This window comes from Urocitellus parryii, chromosome 1 (assembly GCF_045843805.1).
Source record: "Urocitellus parryii isolate mUroPar1 chromosome 1, mUroPar1.hap1, whole genome shotgun sequence".
NCBI classification, from domain to species: domain Eukaryota; kingdom Metazoa; phylum Chordata; class Mammalia; order Rodentia; family Sciuridae; genus Urocitellus; species Urocitellus parryii.
The window spans coordinates 541628-569016 of NC_135531.1; the positions used below are offsets into that span (position 1 = coordinate 541628).

Below are 27389 nucleotides of genomic sequence, written 5' to 3' on the forward strand. Positions count from 1 at the left end.
CTGTATTTTTTTAACCTTCATTTCATTTATTTTTATGTACTGCTGAGGATTGAACCAAGTGCCTCACACAAGCTAGGCAAGCAGCTCTACCACTGAACCCCAGCCCCAGCTCCAGAACAGCCTTGTTTAAAAAATAAGAAGCCAGTCATGGTGGCATGACCTTGTAGTCCCCGCTGTCCCTGCTGTACAAGGGGCTGAGACAACGAGAATCACTGGAGCCCAGGAGTTGGAAGCCAACCTGGTCAACATAAGCAAGACCTTGCCTCAAACATAAGATAAAGCCAGGCACGGTAATGCCCACCTGAAATACCAGTGGCTCGGGAGGCTGACGCAAGAGGATTGTGAGTTCAAAACTGGTCTCTGCAAAAGCGAGGTGCTAAGGGTTAGCGCTGTGGCTCAAGTTACAGAACTCTCGCCTAGCACATGTGAGGAACAGGGTTCCATCCTCATCACCATAAAAATAAAGATATTATGTCCACCTAAAACTAAAGAATAAAAATTTTAAATAAACCCAAGGTGCTAAGCAACTCGGTGAGAACTTTTCTTTAAATAAAATACCAAATAGGGCTGCAGATGTGGCTCAGTGGTCAAATGCCCCTGAGTTCAATCCCTGGTAGCTCCCCAAACAATATAAAATTTAAAAAATATATATTCAGAAGCTCTATGTCGTAGGGTGACTCATGGGGGACCATCCGGTCAGTGATGACAAATGAGACAGGGTCATAGAAGAGCAAGAGAGTATGGGGGCATGGACACCCCGAATGAGGCATCTGTTATGTCTCAGGTAGGCATCATGTTGGAGACCCCTTCCCTACCTGCCCTGGGTCTCTCCCAACAAACCAACATGGCCAGGGTTTTTAAGTTAGGACTGGGTGATGTTTATGTTTTGCATTGAGGGATCAAGTGGAAGGAAGAATATACATCTTGAAACACTACCAGTATCCTCAATGCAGGGACTCGGTCTCAGGTGGCCCATGGCCAAAGAAGGTAGGAGGGGCAGGGCTTACTCCTAGAGAGCATGGTGGGCAGAGCAGCCTGTGTTGGAACAATGTTTTCCTCTCTCCCCCCACCATACATCAGGAAGAATTTGTCGCAATATAAAACATTACCAGGATGGAACCCCACTTTTTTATTTTTATTTTTTGTACCTGGGTTTCAGCCCAAGGGTGCTTAACCACGGAGCCACATCCTCAGCCCTTTTCAGATTTTCATTTTGAGACAGGGTCTCACTAAGTTGCTGAGGCTGGCTTTGAACTCACCATCCTCCTGCCTCAGCCTCCTGTGCTGCTGGGTTTCAAGTGTGCACCACCACTCCTGGCCTGGAGCTGCACTATTGTCACAAAAACAGTCAGCACCTGTCATAGCCCACCCCCTGCACTCACCATGGTGGGCGTGCCCATCTCGTGGTCTCAGCCTGCCAACCCTTGACTTCTGAGGGGTTTTCTCTGGCCCCTTGACATTGTTCATGAGTTGTACCAGAAGTGGGGAAGAGCTGTGCTCCCTGAACAGGCTGCAGCCAGCTGTGTTACCCCTCCAGTGGGATGACCGGCACCTGCTCTGCCCCGAACTACCCAGCAGAGCAGAGCACCACTGTCCCCAGGGCAGAGGAGTATGTCCCCTGCCATGTCTTTCCCCCCTCTTCACCTTGGCAACTTCTTGGATCTGCTTCCTGAGTCTACCTGACCCTTCATCTAGCCACCTACCTGTCCTTCCTCTAAGTTCTCCTGCCAGTTCCTCAAACATCCTTTGTTACAGGGCGCTGCCAGGTGTACATTACTTGGTATTTTTATTCAGATCAATGTTTTCATTTGCTCACACTTTTTTACTGTAGTAAGAAAGACATGACATAAAGTTTACCACAATAACCATGCATGTGTGCATGTGTGTGTGCATATGAGTGTGTGTGTGCACGTGTCTGTATGTGTGCATGTTTGTGTGTGCATGTGTGTGTGTGTATGTACGTGTGTGTGTGTGTGTGTGTGTGTGTGTGTGTGTTTCTAGGGATTGAGCCCAGGGCCTCGTGCAGGCTGGACAAATATTCTACCACTGAGCATCCTCCTCAGCCCCTAACCATCATTCACTCCAGGTTCCAGTGACAATAAGTTACACAACCATCCCTGTACACATCTCCGGAACTTTCTATCATCCCAAACAGAAGCTCTGTCCTCATTAAATAATAACTCCATTCCCTTCTCCCCACAGCCTCCAGTAATATCTATTCTACTTCGTCTCCATGAATATTCCCACTTGAGATACCTAAAGCAAGTAGAATCTTGCCATGCTTTTGTTTTCTGAGCCTGGCTTACTTCACCTAGCATAACATTTTCAAGGTGCATCTATGTTAGAGCATGTGCCAGAATTTTATTTTTTTATGGCTAATTTTTATCCGGGTTTGGTGTTAACCACAGTTTTTTTTAATCTATTCACTCATTAGTAACCTTTTGGATTGTCTCACCTTCTAAACTCAGTCAGATCCTAAGCAATAATATCCATGAAAACCAAGGACTGGGGATGTAGCTCAGTGGCAGATTACTTACCTAGCAGGTATGAGGCCCTGGGTGGGAACTTTTTTTTTTTTTGTATTGGCAATTGAGCCTAAGGGTGCTTTACCACTTAATTATATCTCCAAACTTTTAAATATTTTATCTTGATATGGGGTCTCACTAAGTTGTTGAGGCTGACCTTGAACTTGCAATCTTCTTGCCTCAACCTCCTGAGTCACTAGGATTATAAGCGTGGGCCACCATACCCAGCTCTGGGTTTAATCTTTAGTGCTGCAGAAAAGGAAAACCAAACTATAGTTGAATGGTAAAATACATTTTGGATACTCATTAAAATAAATATATAACTAACAAATAAAAATTAAAAGTGTTCTTGCAATCCCCTAGAGTGACCCTGTCTGCCACTAGAGGTTCACATGGCACCTCTATGTGACAGTCTGCACACTGTATGCATGTACAGGACAAAAATCAAGACTCATAACTGAGTCTCCAGACCTAACTAGTATCTACCTAGTGCCTTATAAATGCTCAAAATTATTTGCTGGCTGGTTTAGTTCTGAAGATTCAGAATCTCTCCTGGCCCGGGAAAATTCAGAGCTGCATTGAATGTTGGCACAATCCAGGAACTAACAAGCTTATGCTGGGGCTGGAGGTTGTGCGAGGGGTACTTGGGTCTGTGCTGTATCATCCTGGGGATGTCTGTGCCCACCCCCTTTCCCCCACTCTGACCCCTTCAACATGCACCAGCCCGACTTCTGCTGCCCGCGCCTGCCTGCCTTGGTCTGTGGCTTTATCTGGGAACTGGGGCCAATGTTGCCACCATGCAGTGGACTGCCAGGGAATTAATGGCCCTGAAAATAGCTCTTAACCAATGATTGAAGACCCTCCCCTCTCCGGTGATAATTTTGAAGTGTGACATGTCCTGTATTGGGTCCCACAGTTCCCAGCAGGATGGGCAGCAGGATCCATAATACATCTTTTACTGATGGCTTCTCTTCCCCTTAATTTCCCTCTCCCCTCGAGGACATTCTGGCTCCAAGTAAACATCATAACCGGGACCCTTAGGTCATTCTCTGCTTCTAGGGCAAGCCATATGGAGACACTGGAGAACATGAGATTTCAGCTCATTTTTTTGCCAAAGAAATTTATTTTTTTTTCCTATTGGATTTCTTTCAATACAGTGATTTGGGGATAGGTGAAGGAAGGACCAGAAACTGTCTCTCTTTACAGCAATCTCTTTTCCACAGGGGTTACCCCCCAAATGGATGCAGCTTCTTGAAGACGTAGAGCGAGCATTGTAATTAACATATGAAACCCTTACTTCTGATATTATTAAATTTGTTACGCTTTTACAGTGCAGAACATATTGAAAAGGCAAATTAAAATGTTATGTGTTAATAAGCTTGGATTAAATTGGGCTTTGAAAATCCAGGGAAGGCAAGTTTGTCCCACGTGCATGCTGCATGGAGTTTTGAAGGAGCCTTCCCTCCCCTTGAAGTTGCCACCACTGAAATTACTCAAGAAGAGGCCAGATCTTAAGAGGAACCCCCCCTCCAACTTGGATCCATAAGTGTATTTCTGTGGAGAGTATGTTTAGAGGTGGGTTTCTAAACACTTCATTCCCCAGACAGGAGCGTGGAAAGAGGAAGAGGAAATTGAGAAAGCTCTTGAAAGGTACAAGAAAAAAAATGAAGAAATCAAACCCATTCCCAACAGCGTAAGCAGAAGGAACAGGGGCCACCTATGTGAGGAGCCCCTCTCCCCATAAGCTCTAGGTGATCCGTTTCCCAGGGTTGGAGAATTTGCCTGAACATTCTTGGTCCAGGGTGAGGGTGGGTTGTCCTTTGTCTGTGGGAGGATGGACAGTCGACTCAACCTTCAGGTTCCTTATCCACCAATTGGACCGTGGAGAGAAAAGATTTTTAAAAATAGAAATGCAACAAGAAAAATGATTTAAATAAAATTGCAGTATAACAGTGATTTCCATAGCATGTGTATTGAATTAGCACTGTAAGTCCTCTAGAGGTGGTTGAAAGTACACAGGAAGAAGGCACAGGTGACACAAAAATACTGTGCCATTTTGTTTAAGGGACTTGAGCACACAGGGACATTGGTATCTATGAGGGGACAGGGAGGGTGTCCAGGATACTGAGGAGTGACTTCACTGAGGAAAGCCCTCAGCCAGAAGAACTTAGAAGACTGAAAACTTGGAGCTACTCTCTCAGCAAGGCCACCATGGTGCCCTTGGGGACTTCACAGTCCCCTTTCAGTCCATGGCTTTCCAAAGCTCTGCCTCTCCCAAACACTACTCTGTTCCCTAGTCTCTTTCTGCCTCTCTGAAGGCTTCTCCTCGTCCTCCTCCACTGTGGTCTTCTCTTGGGGACTTCCTTGGTCCTGTACTCTCTCTGCTCCATGAACTCTTCCCTAAGTTTTTTTTCCACCTCTCCATCTCCTGATCTTTCTCTTTTAACCTTCAAACCTTTATACCCATGGTCCATGGGCCACCTTCACCCAAGACCCCTAAGCTCAACGTCCCCCAAACGGAGACTACCCTCTTCCCCATGACAGTTCCCGGTATTGAATCTCATCTAACCTAACATCCAAACTGGAATCCAGGGATCTATTCCTAATGCTCTGTTAGTGACGTTTCTCTTTTACAAATGACCCTAGAACTTAAAAGTGGCATTAACACAATACGTTGAATCCTCTTCCACATAGGCTGTGGGTCAGTAATCAGAGTGGCTCAGCTAGGTGCTTCTGGATCAGTCTCTCATGAGGCTGCAGGACCATGGTTGTCTGAGGGTTGGACTGGGGCTGGAGGATTTGCTGCAACATGGCTCGCTCTCTGGGCTGTTGGCAGGAGGCCTCAGTTCCTCATTATGCTGACTTCTCCATGGGGCTACTTGAGTGTCATCATGACAGGGCCCCTGACTTCCTCCAGAGCCAGTGATCCGAGAGAGAGGGGAGTGGGAGGAAGAGGCATGCCAACTTTTTGTAGTTATTTGTTTTGGGTGGTGCTGAGTATGGAACCCAGGGCCTTGCACATGCTAGGCAAGCACTCTACCACTGAGCCACAATCCCAGCTCCAGAATGCTATTTTGTTAAGTTATGAAAGTTATACGAGTTCATTGCAAAAAATTTAGAAAAGCAGAAATTATAGAAAAATGCCTCTAATCCTACCATCTGAATAAATGCAAAATACCAGGCTGCCATTGTGGTTCATCAGAGAGCACTCACCTAGCATGTGCGAGATCCTGAGTTTGATCCTCAGCCCCACATAAAATAAATAAATAAAATAAAGGTATTGGGTCCAACTAAAAATAATTAAATAAGTGCTATTTACAATTTGAAGGGTTTCCATCTAGACCTGTGTGTGTGTGTATGTGTGTGTGTTTATGTGTGTGTGTATGTGTGTATGTGTAGTTGTATCATTTGGGGGATGAGAAGGGGTGTTGCCAGAATGAAGTGAGTGCTGGAGCTGTGGCAGGAGGGCCACCAGGAGTTGTGGCCTTACCTAGAGGGACTAAGAACACCCAAGAGAGAGGAGCCCAGTTGAGGGGATCTGCAGTATTAGGAACGCCAGAGGACAGAGAGGAGAAGAGAGTAGGTAGAGGTCGGAGGAGAGTAAACTGCACAGGAGTTAAGTACATTTTAAACAAACCGAAGACTGTGGATGTATCTCAGCGCAGCAGGCCCTGGGTTCAATCCCCAGTACCACAAATACAAAAATGAATAAATAAATAAATAAAGATCAAGGTGCTAGACGTGGTGTTGCAAACCTGTAATCCCAGCAATACACCAAAAAAACAGCAAGTTCAAGGCCAGTCTCAGCAACTTAGTTTGACCCTTTCTCAAAATTTAAAAAATGAAAGGGGCTGGGAGTATAGCTTGGTGGTAAAGCACCCCTGGGTTCAATTCCCAGGACCAAAATAAATAAATAAAATAAAATAAATTGAGATTACGAGAGAGATGTCCATCAGTGAGTGGTAGAGCACTCGTTCAGCACACTTAAGGCTCTTCCTGAGACCACCAAAGTAAAGAAATAGATAATAAGGAAATAAATTAGAGTACAGTTTGAGCTTTCTATTTTAAGCTGGGCTTAAAATACGTTGTAAGAATTTTTATATTGAATATTTTATATACTACAATACATATTATTATAAAAGCATAATAATATAAATTATAATTTAACTTGTTATAATTTATAATTAATATAACTTAGGGGCTGAGGGTGTGGCTCAATGGAGGAGCACACGTTTAGCATGAGCAAGGCCATAGGTTCATCCCCAGCACCAAAAAATTATATATATATATATATATATATATGTAATTTTTATAATACAAATACATATATACATATATATTATTTATATTATGTATATATACATTATTTATGCATCGATATTATGTTCTATATTTATGTTATTTGTATATTTACATTACGTATTTATGTATTGTTACATAATATATAAACATTTTATTTATTATACTTCACATATGTTTTAAAATGTTAAATGTATTGTACTATTTAGATTTTTTTAATTGTATATATATTGTAAGAATGTTCTTCCAGCCAGGCACAGTGGCACATGCCTATAATCCCAGCAACTCAGGAGGTTGGAGCAAGAGGATCACAAGTTCAAGGCCGGCCTCTGCATCTTGGTGAGATCCTCAGCAACTTAGAGCAGCCTGTCTTAAAATAAGAAACGTCTTTAAGGGGGTTTCTGGGGATGTAGCTCAGTGGTTGAGCACCCCTGAGTTCAATCTCCAGTATCAAAAGAAAGAAAGAATGTTATTCAAACGCAAGATATTTAACGACTGCAGACCATTCGAAGGACAGCGCTTACTGACCCCCTCATTGAGCCCATCCTGTCTTCCCCACTTCAAGGCTTCCCTGAGCCCTTGAAACAACTGCTGATTTGCCTGCCATCTCTGCCTCTGGCTCCTTCAGTTACCGCTCTGCCCATCCCTGCAGGGCCCATCCTGAGAAACAGATCTGGTCACGCTGTTTTTCTGCAGAAGTCCCCTCCACGGCTCCCTACTGTTCTTGGCCTAAACTCCAAGCTCTTCCATATATCTGGCAGGGGTCTTCAGGCCCTGGCCCCCTGCCCCTTACAGATGCAGCTTCAGCACTCCCCACTGGCGCCACAAGGTCCAGCCACGCTGGTCTCTGCTGATAGGAGGGAATGTGGTATAATGGCTGGTGCCTGGACATTGAGCCAGCTGCCTGGGTACAAACCTCAGCTCTCCTGCTTGCCCAGTTTTCTGACTTTGTAGAAGTTCCCCATGCCTCAGGATGATGAGGGGACTCCATGAGTTCCTGCATAAAGAGCGCTCAGAATGGTGTTGGCATGTGTAAGTAAGTGCTCCATGGATACATCAGATGTTTTCATCATCAGCGACACTCCCTGAACACAGTGGAGCAGTTCCCCCATCAGAGCCCCTGGAATCTGGGTGGGCTTAGGATGCTTCAGCCAATAGAATGCAGGGGGAGTCCTGCCTGTGACTTCCAAGGCTGTCACACAAGGCAGTGTAGAGCCTCTTCCCCAGTGCAATACTTCCTCTCCAAGGCACCCTGATGGGAAAGAGCCCATGCCACTCCTGTGGGAGAGGGGCTGGCAGTCCCACTCTCTGGGTCACCCTGGAAAGACACAGGAGATATCAGATCATTTCAGCCTCCAGTTTTTAAGTTGCTCCAGTCTCTAGTTTTCCTACTGAGACCTCAGACTCTAAAAAGCAGAGACAAGCTCCCTCACTCTGCCCTGCCCACATTCCTGACCTACTGACTGTTGTTTTGCTTTGTTTTAGTTGTAGATGGACACAATACCTTTATTTCATGTATTTATTTTTATTTGGCTCTGAGGATGGAACCCAGGGCCTCACATGTGCAAGGCAAGCACTCTACCACTGAGCCGCAACTCCTGCCCCTGATCTGTAGACTCTTAAGAACATAATAAGATAGTTCCTTGAAGTTGTAAGTGGTGGGTAACTCGTTAAACAGCAATAGATAACCCTTTTACTCATGGCAAACTCCTACACATTCTTGAAGGCCCATAAAAATATTGCCTCCTCCTCCTCTCTGAAGCCTTCCCCGATTCCTCCTTGCCTTGGTGGTTTCCTGTGTGTGGGTCTTCAGAGGCCCATTCCTCACCATGTGGACCTGTTTCCTCATCCATTTCTCCCCTTGGACTAGGCAGCCAGCAGGTCCATCTTTCTATCCTGCCACTGTGGCTGCTTAATGAAAGTTCCATTTAATGAATGAATGAATGAATGACTGTGGCCAGTGCTGGCCGACCTGACCGAAGTATCAGGAAGATATTCACATAATTACATTGTGGGACTTGATGGATGTTGGTATAGTGGAATTCACTTTTAAACAGATTTACTGAGGATTAAACAATGTGCAATCAACAATACATATTTTAAAATATTATTTTTATTTGTAGTTGGACATAATACCTTTACTTTTATTTGTTTTCTTATTTTTATGTGGTGCTGAGGATTCATCCCAGCACCTCACACATACTAGGTGAGTGCTACTGCTGAGCCTCAACCTCAGCCCCCAATATACATATTTTTGACAGATAGTCACTACATATTTTTAAGTGAACAATTTATTATATACATCCACAAAACCATCTACACAATCAAGATAGTGAAATTCTCCATCACATCATCATCCTCAAATTTTCTTTCTTTCTTTTTCTTTTTTGATACCGGGGATTGAACTCAGGGGTACTTTACCATTGCATTACATTCCCAACCCCTTTATTTTTTTTACTTTTTGTTTTGAGATAGGGTCTTTGATAAGGGTCTCACTAAATTGTCCAGGCTGGCCTCAAACTTGTGATCCTCCTGCCTCATCCTACAAAGTGTCTGGGATAATAGGCGTGTGCCACTGTACTCTGCACAAAAATTTCTTTATGCTCCTTGTAATTTCACCCTCTGAGCACAAGTAACCACCAATCTGCTGACACTATAAAATAGTTTACATTTTCTAGAATTATATATAAACAAAATCCTGTAATATGTGGGTTTAACAAAAATCTGGCTTCATCCACTCATAAAAATTTGTCCACCCTGCTGTGATATAGTCATAATCTATTCCTTTTCACTGCTGAGTAGTATTCCATTGTATAGATGTATCACATTATTGTCAATTTTAAAAATGAGGAGAGTGAGGTTTGGAGAAGCGAAGCAACTTCCCAAAGTCACTTTGCTGGTAAACTTGAACCTAGGTGAGTGCCTCTAGGGCCAACTATCTTAACTGCCACCTGTGCCTTCTAACTGGGACATGATGACTTTTTTTTTTTTTTTTTTTTAGAGAGAGTGAGAGAGGGGAGAGAGAGAGAGAGAGAGAGAGAGAGAGAGAGAGAGAGAGAATTCTCAATATCCATTTTCTAGTTCTCGGCAGACACAACATCTTTGTTGGTATGTGGTGCTGAGGATCGAACCCGGGCCGCACGCATGCCAGACGGGCGCGCTACCGCCTGAGCCACATCCCCAGCCCTACATGATGACTTTTTTTTATTCTCTTTTTTTTTCTTTTTTTTTTTTCCAGTGCTGGGAGGCATGGTGTTTTTTCCTGTAGTAGACAAAATAATGGCCCCCCAGAGACATCTATGTCCTAATTCCTGGAGTCCATAAATACGTTATATAAGGTGGCAAGGGGGAATTAAGGTTGCAGATAAAATCAAGGTTGCTCTAAGATGGCCTCAAGATAAAAAGATTCCCTTGGTTTCTTACACTGGGGCCAGGGGCAGCGTAATCACAAGGGTCCTTTGAAGTAGCAGAAGCAGGCAGAAGAGGAGAGGAGGGAAGAGATCTGCAGATGCTGGCCTTGAAAATGGAGGAAGGGGCCACAAGGCAAGGAATGCAAGAGGCCTTTAGGACTTGGAAAGGGCTGGGAATGCTCCAGAAAGAATGGAGCCCTGCCAACACTGGAGGGCAGGAGAGGAGCTTGGGGCCCACTTCTGACTTTTGGCCTTCAGGACTGTAAGATAAGTTTGTGTTGCTTTAAATCCCTCATTTGTGCAATTTCCTTACAGCAGCAACAGGAAACTAATACAATGACTTTGACCATTCCTTCTAGAAAGTATAAACCCTGGGAGGAGAGTATGGGCTACTGTGGTGTCCAGGGAGAGTTAGGGGAAACTGAGCCTATCAGAGGGTGTGGGTCTCTGGGCAGAGTGGTCACACCCCTATTTTCTGCCATAGGCTCAGTCCCAAGTTCTGGCTAAAATATTCCCAAGTAGTGAGCGTGGCTCAATGGTGGGAGACCTTGAAGCTCAGACCTGTCTACGCTGAACAAATCATTCCCTGATTCTCTGAAGTCCTGGGGTGAACACAAAAGATAGGTTTTCTCCACCAACTGAGCCCAACAGACCCAGACCCCAGCTGCAGAGGATGCTGGGAATGTGGGCATGCTGGCCCAAGGTCAGCCTTACCATGGATGCACAGAAAACAGAGATGATCAAAGCCCTTGGAGAAAGAGGGCTCGTGGGAGTCTGTAGGAGCTGACAGCAAGTGAGAGCACACTTAGTGGTTATATAACAGAAAAAGCAAACTGTTTTTTTCCTTCCTGCACTCTCAACGGCCAGCACAGAGGACTTCTGTGGCCAGGTGTGGGGTGGCTTTCCTGCACCACACATTTTTGCAATGGACATCTGCTGGGTGACCTGCCATTCAGCTCAATTCTGACACCATTGAGAGGTAAGTTAGATTTCAAAGGTGAAGGGCTCAGCCCCACAAGCCTGCCCCCACCCCAGTCCAGATGCCACTTGTAAATCACAGGTTGTCATCTGTATGTCACACCAACTGGCTATAATAAATTGGGGTTCCCACAGTGCCCACCTCAGGTTTGATAACTAAACAAGAGGGCTCACAGAACTCAGGGGAACTTGCCTCCTGGTTCATTAAAGGATATGATAAAAGACATCGATGAACAGCCAAAAAGAAAAAAAAAAGGTGAGAGAAGAAAGAACAAAAGTGTAGTCCTGGGGCTGGGGCTGGGGCTCAGTGCTAGAGCTCTGAACTGGTCCTCAGGGCAGGAGCTGCTGTTCCTGTGGAGTTGGGATGCATCGCCCTTCTGGCACTTTGATGTATCCCCCAATCTGGAAATACCCTGAGTCCCCAGAGTTCAGAATGTTTAGGAGTGTTTTATCCTGGATGTATGACCGATTGGCTGCTTGAGCAGAGTTGGGATTTGAACACTGGGCAAACGCTCCATCACCAAGCTACACCCCAGCCCTAGGAATGCTTTATTTTCAACCTAATCTCCAGCCCCTCTCCCCTCCCTAGAGGATGAGGACTGACACGGAAGGATCCAAACTTCTAATTATGGCTAGATCATGCTGGGGACCAGTCCCCATACAAAAAACTACCAAGAAAGTCACCTCATTAAAGCAAAAGACACCATATCACCTAGGAAATTGCAAGCATTTAGGAACTCTGTGCCAGGAACTGGGTATGAAGACCAAAATGTGTGTGTGTGTGTGTGTGTGTGTGTGTGTGTGTGTGTGTGTGTGATAGTACTGGGGATTGAATTCAGGGGTACTCTATCACTAAGCTATACCCCCAGTACTTTTTTTTTATTTTGAGACAGGATCTTGCTAAGTTACTGAAGCTGGCCTTGAACTTAGGATCCTCCTGTCTCAGCCTCCGGAGTTACCAGGATTACAGGTGTGCACCACCATGCATGGCTCCAAAATATTTTCTTTATTTATAAATCACAATGTCAGCTGGGAGAGATGATGCTTGCCTATAATCCCAGCAACTAAGGGAGACTGAAGTAGGAGGATCCCAAGTTGGAGGCCAGTCTTGGCAACTAAGGGAGACACTGCCTCATAAAAGTAAAATATAAAGAACCACAAAAGTAACTCAGTGACAGATCACCCCTGGGCTCAACTTCAAGTACTACACAAATCAATCAATCAATCAATCAATCAACCACAATATCACAGTCAGTGGACTTCAAACACAAATCCCTTACTGCAAGGTGATGTACAACTCAGAAGACATGGGTATTACTAGAAGTCCATTCAATCATTAATAATTTGTCCATTCCACCCTTCAGACATATGGAAATGTTTCCCAGAACTAGATCACTAGGTTTGCAGGCTTCCATTTGATCTTGTCAGGTTCCAAAAACAGAAATGGTCTTGTCAAATGGCTTTGTCTTTTCAGTAATCTGCTCTGATTGACCTAAGAGAGACTGTCTTCTCTTGTTCAGAGCCACTCCAGGTATCCGTGTTCCTTGAATTTAACTCCTTCCGATCATTTCTTGACCCTCAGTGATTATTTCTCCTTCTGTCCATTTATGCCCCAATTTTTTTACCTTTGGAAGGACACGAGTTTGGCCACCATCCTGGTCTGGACTTCAGGCAATAATACCACCTTAGAGAGTGTCTGCCCATCAGCTGGCCCACGTTCTGGGGTAAGGTTACAAAGAAGCACAGCTAGCCTGGGGCTATTCTTACCACAGGCCATGCAGCTGTGCTCATTGCTATTTTTTTTTCTTTTATTATTTTTTTAAAATCTGTTCTGTTTAGATAGACTCTGGTGCACTCACAGATAATCCCTGTTTTGCAAAGAAAGGACCCATCCTCCAGGCCCTTAGGAACTCTGACCAAGTCCCCAGTGGAGAGGGAAGAAAGAACAAAGTGTAGTCCTGGTGCTGGGGCTGCAGCTTGGTGGTAGAGTGCTTGCCTGGCACCCCCAAGGCCCTGGTTTTTATCCCCTGTGCCCAAAAAGGTGCACCAGCCTCCTCCTGCCCTGGTCTGTGTGCTCCTAGCAGAGCAAAATGGTCAGGTGTATGTTGAGAAGGTCCCTCTGGCTGTTTGGTGGCTGATCCACAGGAGAAGACCAGAGATCATCCAGGAGGAGAGCGCAGGGGCTGCCAGCCCTAGGGAGGTGGGAGCTAGTTGGAAAGAAGGAGATATCTTTGGGAGAAAAAGTGACAGGTGACCCTAGGATGAGCCCAGACCTGGCTATGCTGGCTTAAGGACTTTTCTTCCAGAAGAAGTCTTCAGGGACAGCACTGTGGCTAGTGGGACGCTAGGGTGGTGTGTTGCCACCACTCCCAGGCTGGCCAAACCCAGATTGGGTGTGAGATGGAAAAAAACCAAGGCTGAAGAGCCCAGGGGTCCTGAGGGGGTTGGAAAATCTTTTTTATTGTCTTCGTTTCCTTCCAGAGGCAGGCAGAGTTTTTCTTTCTTTCTTTCCTTTTTTTTTTTTTTTTTTTTGATGCTGGGGAAGGATCCAAGGGCCTCACACCTGCTAGTTCAGGTCTCTACCACTGAGCCGCCCTCTCCCCCAGGGAGAGTTAAGAAAGCACTTCCTGAGGAAGAACAGGAGCCGGAGGAGGCTTCCCGGCCCGTGAGACATGCTCTTGGTCCACCTGTGTGGGAGAAAGCATGACTAGCAGGGTGGAGCCCAGGTACCCTGTCCGACCCTGGGAACACTCGAGGACTAGGGAAACCGTCCCCAAAGTTCTGGGCATGAATTTCCATCCCAGGCCCAGATGTGTGAAGGCCTCTACCCCACAGGCTTCTTCCTCATGGAGGTGGCCCTGATATGGTGTCCAGCCTTCCTTGGCTCTGCAGAGTTTACCATTGGGCCTGCAGGACCAAGGGTGCATCTGGGCAGCTGCTGTCTGTCCTCCACCCTGTTCCTTATCTGTCTCTGCCATAGTAACAGGAAACCACATTTCCCACCACTATGGACCAAATGGTGCCCATTTCAAATTTCATTTTTTGGAGTCCTAACCCCCAGTACCTCAGCATGTGACTGTATTTAGTGACAGAGTCTTTAAAGTTGAGTAAAAAAGAGCCCAATACAGCTCAGAGGGTGGGCATTTTGGGAGTGTACAAGAGGACAGCTGCCTCCAACTTCCACCTGGGCCTCTACACACCCTCTAATTCTCCTGGGACTAGCTTCACTTCCTTTGCCACAGGTACATGAAACAAGAGCCACTCCCCCCATGCTATTGAGTTGATGTTCCTTGGACACTTCTGCCTCTACTACTGTGTCCTGGTGACTGCTGAGCATGTGACTCTCCATACATTCTAGGGGATTTCCAACCCCACTCCCAGGGCTGAATCACCGCAGGGCTGAATACCTTCCTTTTATTTCTTTTTTCTTTTTTTCTTAGTACTAGGGATTGAACTCAGGGACACTCAGCCTTATTTTGTATTTTGTTTAGATACAAGGCCTCACTGAGTGGTTTTGGTTTGCACTAAGTTTCTAAGGCTGGCTTTGAACTCACAATCATCCTGCCTCAGCCTCCCAAGCCACTGAGATTACAGGTGCACCCGCCCTTCCCCTCCCTTTCCACTTACCCACACCCACTCAGGGCAGAACTCATCACTCCAAATTCTACTTCCTCCTTCTTTCCACATCTGCCTTGGGTCCCTCCTGATCCCTTGCACAGTTTTAAACTCACAGAAAACATTGGGTTCCAGGTGTCCTGTTAGATTCCAAGGTCCAGAAACTATATTGATTACAAAGCAAGTTTATATCTGGGAAAAACAACAACAACAAAAAGTCATGAATATGGGCCATACTTTGATAGGACAAGTATCTTTTTTTAAGAGAGAGAGAGAGAGAGAGAGAGAGAGAGAGAGAGAGAGAGAGAGAATTTTTTAATGTTTATTTTTTAGTTTTTGGCAGACAAAACATCTTTGTTTGTATGTGGTGCTGAGGATCGAACCCAGGCCACATGCATGCCAGGCAAGCACACTATCACTTGAGCCACATCCCCAGCCTGGACAGGTATCTTCATAAGGAGAGGACACAGACACAAACAGAAATAAGACCAGGTTAAGACACAGGGAAAAGACAGCCAAAGAGGGAGGACTCAGCAGAAACTAACTCTGCCAACACTTGATTTCAGACTTTTGATTGTTTAAGTCATCCAATTAGAAGGAAAGAAAGAGAGAAAAAAATAAGTGATCCTCGTTACAGCAGTTCTAGCAAACTAATATAGCCATCACCACAATAACAACAGCAAACACGTACTGTGACCTCCGTGTGACAAGCTGATCCTCACTAACTGGAAGGTGGGAGTTAGGGACCTAGTTGGGATTATCTGCCACCTATCAGCTATGTGTTCTGGTTAAATTACTTTGCTTCTCTGGGCCTTGATTTCCTCTTCTATCCCCTGGGACTAAAATAGCACCTACAGACCAGTGTGGTATTATAGAATGATATAAAGCATTTAAAGGGTTTAGAGCAATTTCTAGAACTTACTGTTGGCTTTTATTATTGATTTATTTGAAATGAGATCTGGGCCCAAACTCTTAGGGTCAAGCAATCCTCCTCTTTCAGCCTCCAAAGTAGCTGGGACTACTAAAGAGGCACTTGGCTTTAATATTGGCTGTAGTTATTCATCTCATTTATACATGTGAAAATAAAAAATCTGAGAGGCTAAATAACTTGCCCAAGGTCACACAGCAAGTGGCAGGGTCAGGATTTGAACCCACACAAGTCGGACTCCAAACTCAAAGATGCTACCTCCCTTCCGTCCCCTCAGCTGCCCAGATGCAATGGCCACCTCAGTGACTCTTTTTAAATTAATTTATTTATTATTACTTTTAATCAGTTACACATGATAGCAGAAAGCTTTTCAAATCCTTGTTCACAAATGAAGTAGAATTTTTCACTCTCTGGTTGTACATGATGTAGAGTCACACAATTCTGCAATCATACATGTACCTAGGGTAATGATATCTGTCTCATTCCACCCTTAGTGTCGACCTCCCCTGTCCTTGGAAGCCCCTCCTCGGTCCAGCCCAACTGAGAACACTGGACTCTGGACATTGGCTTGGGACACAGTGCTGGTCATGTGGCCTCAGGTGCTCCTCCTCAATTCATTTCCTCTTCCAGCTCTCACTGCTGCCCCAGGCGTTGGGCAAGGCCTGGATGTGGCTTGCCCCATGACACACAGCTGACGAGGCAGAGTAGAAAGGGGCCCTGCCCTTCTTGCAGCACCAGGCACTCCCCATCCTTGAGTTCCCGTTGAGTTCTAGTGGAATTCAGAAAGTATTTGGGATTCAAAGCCTGGTAGAGTACGTGAATTTTGCTACAGATTGTGGATTTCCCCAGAACGTGTGTAGAGTGCCAGTGTGAGTTTGGGAATAAAGAATTGCTGTTTGAGTCTACAAAGCTGTGAGTGGCTTGTGATTTTGTGCCCAGCCAGACTGCGGCAGGGGGGGAGGAACCCCAACCCTCTCTTTCATTCCAAGGAGCTGAGAATGTGAATCAGTTTATCCGCCTTCACTTGGGGACCTGATTCCTAGAGATCTGCCTAGCTCCCACCTCAAGATAGCTCCTTCTACACTGGATTCCACCCTGCCCCTGACAGCGCCCCAGCTAGCCTAACACACCCACCTGTGAGTACTGGGCTGTTGAAAGCATCTATGGAGGCTCACTTACTTGCTGGAGCCTCCTGGGTCTCCGGCAAGACTGTGGAGCAGGAAAGAGCACAGGAATGTAGAAGCCAAGGGGTTGGCTTTGGATAGGTATTGTCACTGGAGGGGATCCAATGAGGTCCCAGAGAGGAGGACCTCAATTTGGGACAATTGGGTCCTTAATGTATGTGAAAGTAAAGAATTCAGGCTGTGTCAGATGTTGAGGTACACAGATTTATTTAGGAAAGCAAGGAGTACACATTCAAGAGAGAATTCAAACCAGGTGTCATGGTGCCCATTCATAATCTCAGCAACTAGGGAGGCTCAGGCAGGAGAATCACGAGTTCAAGGCCAGCCTCCACAAATTAGCAAGAACCTGTCTCAAAACAAAAAATAAAAATAGGGGCTGGGGATGTAGTGAGTGGTTCAGTGCTCCTTGGGTTTAATCCCTGGTACAAAAAAGGGGGTGGGGTGGGCAGTAATACAGGCTATCTCAAGAGTGAGAGCACTTCTGCAGTTTGGGCTCTTCTTTTAAAGGAAACTTGGTGAGTGTGGGCCTGGGCAGATATTTGGAGATGACATCAGTCTGGTGATCACAGATGGCTTATGGAGGTCTGGGAGTTCCAGGGAGCTGAGAGCCATAGCCAAGTATGAATGACACATGGCATTTTTGGTTGAAAGGTGACACCAGCAAGCCATTGAGATGATAATGATTATGTTAAAATGTGCATTCAATTGGAGATTAGACCCCTGCTGTCTGCCTGGGCCAATGTTGGAGCTCTCCTGGGACTCCAGGAGAGTTCCCATTGGTTCGGGAAGTGCGGTAGGAGGGAATTCAGGAGGAGGGATTTCCTGTTGGTGTAGTTTGTCCCGAGAGAATGCCACACTCGAGGTTCGCGGGAGAATTCCTGGGGAGCATGTGTGGAGTGTGCTGGTGGAGTTCAGAAATAGTTTGTTCCTGCTTCAGTGGCTCATGATTTGTGCCCAGCCAGACTGCAGAACCAGGGATCCTTAGATTTACATCTTCTCCATTATCTGATCAACAGATAAGATTGGGAAGTACCCTTTATTATAAGTTTACTATCTCCTTTTCTCAACCAATTTTAAAAATGCATGTATAAGTGGGCTACTTAACAGTGCACAGGGCAGTTTTCTTAAGTGGTGAGTTTCCAGTGACTTGAAGATTGTGGGTGATGATTTGGGAGTGCCAGGTCTGGGAGAAAAACTGGCTTGGGGAATGAAAGTATGAGGAAATTTACGAGGGTGCTTTCAGATGAAAGGAAAAAGTGTCTTTTTTCCTTTTTTTGTCTTGTTTTTACCTGTATTTTTTGTATCTCTTCTATCCTAACTCAAGCTGACATGCCAAGGTACCACTCCTGCTTGCCTTAAAAGCTCCATCTTAAAATGATTCCTTGCAGTTGTCTGGGTTCAAGTCAGAAAGCTAGGAGTCCTGGTTTCCCCCAAGCACCAGTTCTGTCCCTCAACCTGAGCTGTGGGTGGGTGTCTGAACAAAACCTTGCCCTTCTCTGCTGTCGGTCATTTTATCCATGCAATGAAAGGAAATGAGTCAGGAATTGGTTTTGTCTGATTCTCTGTTGAAGAATTTAGAAATTCAGATTTTAATATAAAATTTAGATTTTTAGTTGCTAGTAATGAATTCAAAATTGTACACAATACCTCTGGAGATCAAAGGAGACACTACAGGGAGCAGATTGGGCCTAGAGATGCCAGCTTGCTAACTTGGGACTGGAAAGCCTCTGTCTGACATTTAGTGCTGTGGTTTTCTTTCTTTTTTTTTTTTAAAGAGAGAGTGAGAGAGGGAGAGAGAGAGAGAGAGAGAGAGAGAGAGAGAATTTTTTAATATTTATTTTTTAGTTCTCGGCGGACACAACATCTTTGTTGGTATGTGGTGCTGAGGATCGAACCCGGGCCGCACGCATGCCAGGCGAGCGTGCTACCGCTGAGCCACATCTCCAGCCCAGTGCTGTGGTTTTCAACAGAACAACTCATTGGAAATTCATGGAAATTAAAAAAAAAAAAAAAAAAAACATTGACTCCCTAGTACCCCAAAGTTCTGATTTAATGGCTAGAATGAGGACACGAACATGAGGTACCAGATGCAGGGCTGAATTCCGGCTGCACTGTGGACCTGAGAGGTAAGTTCCATTGTATCACTGAGGCTTGTCTTCCCAATGTGACTAGAAGGCTGTGGGCAATGCAGGAAGGACTCTCAGGTAAAGCTTTGCCACAGAAAAGGTGTTCAGTGAATGAAGGGGGAAGCTATCCGCAGCTACTTTTGACTTAGTATCTTGAATCTGGCCTTGGAAAACAAGCCCATTTGCTTTCAGGACTGAGACAGTATAATGTTCCACAGGGATGAGGGTGGGGAGACATGAATCTGGGTTCCATTTCTGCCTCTGGTCATCTGTGGGAGTTGGCGAGTTTGACAGTTTGATGTTCTCTGTTCTGGGCCTCAGTATCACCTACTTCTTTAACTTGGCCAGGGCTGTCTGTTCAATGTGAATGCCAAAATTTCATTGGAGACTTATTTATGGGGGTGGGGAGGGGTGGGGGTTGACTGACTCAACCAAATCAAAGCTTCTATCTGGAGGCTGAGGCAGAAGGATAACAAGTTCAAAACCAGCCTCATAACTTAAAAACTTATTTTAAAAAAAGAGCTGGAAATTTGGCTCAGTGGTGAAGTGCTCTTGGAATCAATACCTTGCATCAAAAGCAAAAACAAACAAAAAACAAAACAAGAAAAGGGCTGTGGATGTACCTCTGTGGTAGAGGATTTGCCAGGCAAGCAAGTGGCTCTGGCTGGGTTCAATCCCAGTACCACCTCTCCCACCAAAACAAATAAATAAATAAATAAATAAATAAATAAATGCAAAAATTGCACGTGTCCAGGCCTGTAGTGGGCAAGCCTGTAATCCCAGTGACTCAGGAGGCTGAGGCAGATGGATCAAGGCCGGCCTCGGCACTTTAAGATCTGCCTCAAAACAAAAAGGACTAGGTGTACTTCAGTGGTAAAGTGTCTTTGGGTTCAATCCCGAGTGCTGCAAAAGAAACAAACAAATATTTTGGCCAGTGAAGGTTCTTGTGCCCCAGCTTTGGAGCCCTTGAAGGACCAACAGAACCTGCCCAGTGTGTCCTCAGACCCCCAGAGGAAAGGAACCCAGGGGTCTGTGCAGCCATCTCCCCGCAATGGCTGCAGGGGGCGCCCGACCATCCTGCTATCCATTGTCCTCCAGCCCCTCAGAGGAGCCTCCGGGTAGAGTCTCCCGGATCCTCACTCTGGGAACTCGCCTGGGCAACAGTTCCCACCTCCTGCCCACCAGGTTTCACCCTGACCTCTCCCCCGCCCCGGCCAGTTCCTGACCCCTACAGGGTGCCCCCAGTCCCAGGTTGTACCCCTAGGCTCCCTGGCTCCAGGACAATCCTCCCCCACTCTGCCCCTGTGGTGGCTCCTCAGTAGGGGGCCGGGTACTTGCCACTGGGGCGCCCCCCCCACCTGCTCTGGAATTCCAGCTGGAACCTGCACCACCCTGCCGCTCCCGCACTCCACTGAACACGGTGTTGCGGGGAGTCGCAGCCGCGCTAGGTCCCTCTCCGGGTGGGTGAATCCGCACACGTGCATATTTGTGCATTCCACTGTGTGCCTACGCTGGTGTGTAATTGTTTGTGCACACACTCTCAGTGACGCTTGAGGAAACTTTTCTGAAAATCCTGGGCTGGCAGTTTAAATATAAAGAGGCTTTGTTTAATGCCAGAAGCATTTTCCCCAAGTTCCCAGAGTGGGAACCTTCACCTGCTTGCCCCTCCCTTAGAGACCAGGAGGCCGAGGCTTGCTGGGGGTGGGGGGCAGAGTGGGTGGGGACAGATGCCTGGTTAAGAGATTTTATTTTCCAAGGTCCCATCGCCCCCAGACTTCAAACCTCCCCTAGTCTCTGTCTCTCCAGGCCCTGTTTAACTTGAATGTTTCCTCTTCGAATATCTGGGAGTGTTAAAATGATGCCAACTTCATTCTGGCGGTGAAATTCAAGTTGAAAAGTGGCCAGAATGTGAAACTCTGAGGAGCTAGGGGATGTGGTGGTGGTGGGGGGGGTGATTGGGGCAAAGCAAGGAAAGTGAGAGCAAGGGGAGTAAGTAGGGTGACCCTACAAGTGGGTTGTCCTCACCTACCGTTAACTGCTTTACACTGAGGGTGAGGACACCTGTCTGATAAGGTTATTTGGAGTTTCCTTCCTGTACTATAGATCTGATGCCTAGGACTGTCTGCTCAACAAAGGTGCTAACAAATTGATCACTTCATTGAGTTTTTATGAGCAGGATAGGAATATGGTATAAAAGCATGCACATTGGGGTTCTGGGTCGTCCTGGCCACACAGTTTTCTGGTAGTATCACTCCATGTAAATTTCTGCATTCCCTCTTTCCTTCTCAGTAAAGTGGAGCCAATAATGGTTACATCTGTCCCTGAATTATTCTAAGGATTAAATGAGTTAATTTACGTAAGCACTAGAACAATACCTGGCACATCTAAGAATTGTGTATGTTTCCCTTTTTTATTATTGGCATCACCTGTATTTATTTCGCCCTCCTTCAAGCTAAGAATGTTTTATACATCTGCACATTTTTAAATGGTTGGGCAGGGGGAGAACACTTTTATTTCAGGATGCATGAAATGGAATTCAAAGATCAGTGTCCATAAATAAAGTTTTATTGGCATATAGCCACACTCATTTGTGGATGCTTTCCTACTGGGAAGGCAGTTAAATTCTTTCAATGGAGACCTTATGGCCCCAAAAGCCAAACATATTTACTATCTGGTTGTTAGAGGAAAAGTTTGCTGAGCCCTGCTGGATAATATCACCTCCATGAGTGCAGGGAGCTTTGCCTGTGTGAACATTACCGTATACCCCTGCACCTGGAACAGCACCTGGAACATAATGCATGCCCAGTAAGTGTTGCATGAATGAGTTTGGCCCTAGGCAGTGGTGGAACTGTGGCTCTCACATGCCTGAGCTTGGCATGAGAGTTCATAGTGATTCCAGCAGATGCTCCTTTGGAGATCCAGAAAAGGGAATCTGTCTCCTACCCCTACCTTCTCAGGCATGACCAAGGAATCAGACAGCTGCAGGTAAGCAGCAGCTGCCCACTTTAGCCTTGCTTTAGGTTAGGCACTTACCTGGCTTAGGTAGGTGCCTTTCTATAAGCGCTACTGCATGAGCATATTCTAAAGGAGAGTCAGCTGGTCACCAGGAGTAGGTGTGTGTTCTCACACCTTCCCTTCCACTGTGGCACTCTGGGAGCAGAAAGGAGTTGGGAAATGACTTCCCTGACCTTCCTAGGTGGGACGCTCACTGAAGAGGAGGTTTGGGGGATAGCCCTTCCTTTCCTGGAGCCCAAGGATCCCTGAGACCATTAGCCATGATGAGATTCCTCTGGGCCCTGTCAAGAGGCTTTACAAGGATCCTAGTGAAAGGTCCTTGTGAACATGGCTAGGGGAAAAACAGTTACTCCCCACATGAGAACAAGCCTGTGTGCAGCTCAGTGTAGAGTGACCCTGAGTTCAATCTCCAGTATTGCAAAACAAAACCCTTTCCTCAAACCCCAAATAAATATGAGATCAAGAAGACAATGCCTGGCATTTAGGAAGTGGTAGGTGCCCCACATTGGCTGGCCCACTCACGCTGGTTGCTGGTCAATATAAAGGTTTGGGGGAGGAGGTAGCTTTTTCTCACTGAGTTTGAGACTGCCAGGACAGCCAGACCTGCTGGCAGCCATACTGTCATTGTGTGGACTCCAAATGAAGTCACCATTAGGGAGTGAGGGGTGGAAGGCTGAGGGATGGAGAGACAGCTTTTGTCCATCGTCATATTACTTGAACACCTGAATCCTCCAGAGTCTGAAGCTGAAACTACAATTCTTTTTGTTGAAGCCAGATTTTGAAAAATCACTTACAATAGAAAATTTCTGATTTGTGGTCACTGTCATCCCTGTGTGTCCACCCTAAGGCTCCCGAGCCCAGGAGGCACAATGCACTGATCCAGGTGGGCTTTCTACCAGGGCTGAGGCCATTCAGAATGTTCAAAGATGGAAATCTGGACTGGGGTGCAGCTCAGCGATAGAGCACTTTTATTTGATTCTGAGATATCATGTGAAGAAGATTCAGGGTGCTTTTGTTTGGCTGCCAGATCACCCTCTGAAGTTCAGTAATCTTAACAGCTAAACACATGCTGCAAAAATATTGCAGATGAATGCAGTTCAATCTAAATGTGAACTAGTAAGTTTTAGAGTGACTGCTTATATAGTTATAGACAACAATATGCCCACTGTAGTGAAAATGTCAGGATTTAATTACATGTGGTACAGTGAATATCTGGAAAACAGCAGATACCTTATAAGTAGTATTTTAATTTCTCTTATTTAAGTTTATATCCTCAGCCCCGATTCTTAGTATTTTAACAATGAAAATGGAACAGCCTCCCTTTTGGACTTGATTCTTGGCCCACTTGGCTTAGGTTGGAGGCAGTGCCTGAAGACTTGTCCAATCAGTCTCTTAGGTGAGAACTGTCCAATCCTCACGCAGCCAGTGATGAGGGGGAGGGCTTTGACAATCTTCTGTTCCCGTTTTTTTCTGGAACCACCATTCTTTTAATCATTTTGTAGGCTTTCTGTCCTGAAACAGGAGCCCAAGTTTCTGTGCTAAGAAGATGCTGAAAACAAATCACAGGGAGAATGCTGAAAACCCTGAAAGCCAGAAAATGGTAAGTGTGCCTTGTTATTCTGAGACTGGATAAGTAGGTTGTTTGAAGCTGGCAAGAGTTTCAATGGCGGAAAATGAAAATTGTGGCTAGGGACATGTTGTGAGGGGGTAACAATTGTGACATATGCAGTACAGGAGAGAAATAAAGAATGTCCATGTACTTCTGCCCCTTTCAATGCTTATTCTCTCAATTACTCAATAGAATTTTACTCTATAGGTTCTTAATGAAGAAAACAATAATTCTTAATTCTGGGTACTGCAAAAGACATAATCAATTCACAGAAACACTTGTAAATTAATTATAAGCACTGCAAAGCACACTTCATCATAATAGGCTAATTATAGACATTCCCTCTTCATGTTAAGTTCAAAAGTCTCAACCCTTAGTCTTTATGTCCAGCATATGCACACTCACTCAGACCAGAGTGATCAGGTCAAAAACAAAGGCAGGCCTTTCCTGGTGTGGAGCAGATGACTGGTTGGGAGAGGATGATAGGAAGAAGTTGCAGCTCTCAACAGCATCCATACAAGGGGGTATAGTTTTTGAGTGGTTAGAATTATGCAGAGGATCAGGAAATGAAGACAAGTGATGGGATGTCAGGTCCTCATTAGGCTCTCTTACTCAAGTGCATTCTTGTTTTGGCTGGCTGAATCCCTGTTCATTAGTTCTATTATTTATATTAAATTTTGGGCTTTTTGACTCCCCCTCCCTTGCAATCCTTGCAATCTTCTTCAGCTACCACCAGATTTCTCCTTATCATTTACCCTGGGGTCAGAAACATCTAGTCTGGTGGTCTCCATCCTGAACTTTTTGCATTTATCTCTTATCAGGCTAGGGCAGCCTGCCAGGGGCTTCACTCTGTTTATAGGTTGAGGGGAAGTAATTTGTTTGAGGCCATACTGGAGTGTTCTGTGTGTGTGCCTGGTGAGACTACAGGTTTGAAATTGGAGTTTTTAAAATAGAGTTGTGTAGGCTCAGGCCTAAGGCCATCTTCAGAGGACTAATCAGAGGGTCTCTGTGGCAGCTCAACCTTCACCACCACCCCCCCCTTACTAGTCTAGTGAAGGTTAGATCAGCAGTTAAAAACCTGGGCATTTTGTTCCATAATTGTATGGTGTTTTCAGCTTGTCTCTAAAGCCCTTTGTGGACATCCATGTGCCATGAGTCCAGCATGTCCCCACAGTTCTTTTCAGGTTCATACACAGGCAGAATTGGGATGGCAAACAGAAAAGGAGCTATTATAATCACCCCATTTAAAATGGTGTCTTATTTTCTAAGGTTTAAACACTGGACTTGTTTTGACATATAATGAGGAAATATTATCTATTTTAAAAAGGAATCTGTTGATTCACATTTTATCTACACAATTTGTAACAGTGTAAAACTTGATTTAATTTGAAAATATAATTCATCCTGTTAAATTTCTGTGCTTTTACTGCACTCTATTAGAACACTGGTTTCAATGCCCATGCAAAATTATGATGAATTTACAGCTAAAGAGAAGTTCATATAATAAATAAAATAATAATATTGATTTTAATACTTTTTTTGTTTCATATTTCTAACTTAGTTAGCAATATGAGGAATTGAACTCATAAGTCCTTTATCACTGAGTTACATTCTCAGTTCTTTTTCTTCTTTGTTTTATGACAGGATGTTTCTCAGTTGTCAAGGCTAATCTCAAACTTTTGATCCTCATGCATCAGAAACCTGTATCATTGGTATTGAAGTGCTTGACCCTGCACATGGCTATTTTCTAACATTATTAAAAGTTGAGTATACAAACTAACCTAATGGTGCATGCCTTTAAGTCTAGTTACTCCCAAGGATGAGGTACTTTCATTTTTTTCTTTTTGAAAATTTATCCATGGTGACTAAGAGGCAGATATTTGCTTTGAGAGAGCATACAGCACAAGCCTTAAATCATACACTGCAGGGTCTATTTCTAGTGAATGAAAAAAAGAGTATCAGATATGTAATATTGTGCTGCATAATCACATGACATTTTGTTTGTTAACAGCAGCACAGTGTAAAATATTTAGTTGTATATGTATTCTAGATAATTAAAAGAATATTAGCATAAGTTCAGCACATATGCTATCTGAAGTTTCAGCCACACAGCAACTGACTGATGATCATTTGCATAAATGATAAGCTTGTCTAGATACCACCTGGAGGTGGCTTTTAGTAATCCTAGGCAGGGGTCTTGTGTTCTGGTTACATGACTTTGCAGCATACATTGGACTGGAGATTCAGATCTCTGGCCTTCTTGATAAGGGATTATTACAGAAAACTTCAGATGTTTGGATTTTATGATGAGGGATCCTAAAAATTTGGATTTTTGGGCAGGCCCATGATGGCTATAGATATGCTATCTTGCTGATGCTTTCAGCAGGTTGGTTTTTATTATATATTTAAGGTAATAAACACTCTGATTCAGTGTATGTATTCAAGGTCATGAATATTTGTTTTTCAGCATGTATTCATTATGTAAAATTTTTGAAATTGGCCTTCTTTTTTGATATATATATATATATATATATATATATATATATATATATATATATAATCTCCTATACAATGATGCAGGAGGCTATGACCACCTCTGCATAAGCATGACTAGTATGTCTACTGTGCCTTGTATATTTCAACTGCTAAAGACTCAACACTTGCTTCCTGGATCTGATCTGCCACAAAGGAACTGGCATAGTCTTTAGAATCTTTTTTTAATAATTTTAAAATATTTATTTATTTATTTATTTTTAGTTTTTTGGCAGACACAACATCTTTGTTTGTATATGGTATGAGGATGAAACCCGGGCCACACACATGCCAGGTGAGTGCGCTACCGCTTGAGCCACATCCCAGCCCTCTTTAGGATCTTTTGTAGGTGAGAGATATCTGAGCCCTGGTATATTAGTGGTGTTGGTTTGGGGAGCGAGGAGCACCTATGACAATCAAGAAACATAGAAATTAGTGTCCACAATCCTATTATAATGTACCCCTATGAAGAGTCAAGATATGATGGGATGCATTTCCTGCTAACGTAAGGAAGGCTTCTGATTGCACTGTGTATTTACAAGAACCCAGCAAGTTTAAGTGTGAAGGACTACTTTAAGCAAAGGCTTTAGTCCCTGGCTATGGAAAAAAGTTGCAGGAGTATCACTGATGACTTGTAGAAATAGCCTAAGGACCATGTGTATGTGCTAGGGCCACAGTATGAGTGGTTTCTACTTATGTGACAGAAAAAAAAAACTGACACAAAGCTAGATATGGTGGTTCATACCTGTAATCCCACCTTCTCAGAAAGCTGAGGCAGGAGGAACCTGAATTCAAAGCCACCCTCAGTAAAGGTGAAGTGCTAAGAAACTCAGTGAGACCACACTTCTATATAAAATACAAAGCAAGGCTGGGATATGGCATAGGGGTTAAGTGCCTTAGTTCAATTCCTGTTACCAACAAAATGAAACAAAACAAATAAACAACAACAACAATAAGGAAAAAAACTGATGAAAATGTATGAGAGACTGGCAGAATTATAAAATTGTAAGACAAACAAGAAGACTATAAAGCCAGAACACAATCAGTAGAGTAGGATCTCTGTACTTTAAAAATACCCATCAACTTTCCCCATAGTTTTTAGTGAGTCAGGGAAGGAGAAGGAGGATAAAGGCCAGCAAATCCAGTCAATGGTGATGCATAAAATGAA

General features: G+C 44.6%; 1 pseudogene; it reads left to right on the forward strand.

The window, feature by feature from the left end:
* Nucleotides 1-748: 748 nt before the first annotated feature.
* The window catches only part of LOC144257264 (adenylate cyclase type 10-like), a 69642-nt pseudogene continuing 43001 nt past the window's right edge, over nt 749-27389 (forward strand).